Here is a 2,082-nt window from a genome sequence, read left to right on the forward strand (position 1 = left end):
TTAGAAAGGAAAGCGGTGGGCGCGCCCCCTCAGAAGATCTGGCCAATAGCCTGCCGAGTCAGCTTTTCCACGCCCACACAAGGGGGAAGAGTACCGACCAATGGCTGGCCAGCAGGGGTGGCTACGATAATGGCCTTAAATATAAATGGATTTTAGATATTAGAAACGGGTCTCAAAATGGCGCGGTACAGTTGTAAACCATTGCACAGCTCAATAATAAATACCGATTCTTCTTCTGTCGATCAAGCTTCCCCCGATCATTTCCATACAAGGCTTATTCGCCAGTCTCTTTTGAGCGACAAGTAAAACTAATTTGTTGATGTCACTGATATAGTCTCAGTTGAATCGCTTCGACTCGTCGCAGTAAGTTGTATTTCCTGGTCTGCGGTTATAACGTTTCCCTTCTTTGCCACCCAACCCAAAAGGCGTGGTTTGAAGTGATGAGCCTCATAATTTTGATTGAAGTCCAAATGTGACCAGTTTTGGTGCATTCCACAGTTTATAATAGAGTGACAGTCAATTTCCTTACCCCCCACTAAAGACTTGACAAATCGAAGATCAGAAGTCAATGACAAGGCCTCCATTTGAAGTGTTCCCCAATCACCGCCTTTGCTTATGTTTTGTTGAATTACCCAGAAAGTGAAAATAAAAATATGTTGTCTAAATTGTGACACATCACAGGGACCAGTGTTGTTTACAACTCGACCAGACATTCATGATTATGCCACTCCCAGTTGACATTTACTGTCAAATTAAACATAAAGAAAATTACATGGGTATTGAAAACAAGAAAGTGTACCTGATGAAAAAGTCTGCTTAGCACCATGCGAAACAATGCAAAACGCCATTAGCATGCTAACAGTTTGCACTGAAGGCTGCGTTTTTTTCAAAGCAATGGATATCAGAACACAAATGGTGGAGCAACACACGAAGACAAACAGGAAAACTGCAAAACAGTTTCAGGTGCTTTCTCCACAACTGCGGTTGCCCCCCGCCCCCACTATGTCACTATTCACTTTTTTTTAGCTTTGCTGATTTTTTTTTTGTTTCATCCTATTGACACGGCAGATTGTTTATTATATTGCAGGATTTTTGCTGTGATTATTCCTCCACACGGACTATTGACAGCAGAGCAACAAAGCGCAAGATGGCCATCTCCGAATCACTTGACACACAGTGACTTAACGCTTTAACCAGCGATTTACCGAGTCTCACACAACTCAACAGACCGGGCCCCGTGTTTTAAAGCCACACACATTCAGGCACAGGCACGGATTTGCTGATTTAAGATTTGAAGCCATGACATAAATGCAATCAAAAGATCCATTCATCCATCCATCCATCTTTAATTTGAGCTCCTTATCTTCAAAAGGGTCGCCAGCGTGCTGGAGTCCATCCAAGCGATCTTCGGTAAACCCTGAACTGGCTGCCAACCAATCGCAGCGCACACAAAGACAAACAGCCATTTGAACTGACAATTACACCTAGGGAGAATTTTCAAAAAAAAACAAAGAGTAGTGGTCGCTATTTGATGTCACACTGTCGCAGATCGATGACCCATCTTGCCATTTCTTGGTTTTTTTTTTTTTCTTTTCTTTTAGCCCACTTTTGAAGGGAACAAAAGTACTGGGACAATCGTCTGCTCAGCCGTTACCATGACCAGGTGGGCTCTTACGGTTGCCCCTGAAACTGGTTTCCATCCACGATTGTGAATGTTGACCATGCAGCACGATGAATATCGAAGTGTGATCTGCTCCTCTTCAATCAAATGCTTCAGAACTTGGGCGAAAAAGTGGAATGTGACGCAGTGGCCAAGTCAATCAATCACCTGAGCTCTATCCGGTTTCATTTCAAATTCACCGTGGTGAGGTTAGAGCCAAAAAGAGGAGACATGACATGACATGTCCCAATATTAATGGCATTGATTGTCAATAGAACACTTTGCAACTAAGCTCAGTGATCAAACATCGTTTTGAGGTTTCATGGTCTGACTGCAAACTGATGGAGGGCCGACAGACATTGGAGATTCCAGTGTTTACTTAGAGCCGTTGTTTTTTTTTGGGGGGGGGGGGGGGGGGGGAG

The sequence above is a fragment of the Hippocampus comes genome, unplaced genomic scaffold (genome assembly GCF_001891065.2).
Source record: "Hippocampus comes isolate QL1 unplaced genomic scaffold, H_comes_QL1_v1.1 scaffold227, whole genome shotgun sequence".
Classification (NCBI taxonomy): domain Eukaryota; kingdom Metazoa; phylum Chordata; class Actinopteri; order Syngnathiformes; family Syngnathidae; genus Hippocampus; species Hippocampus comes.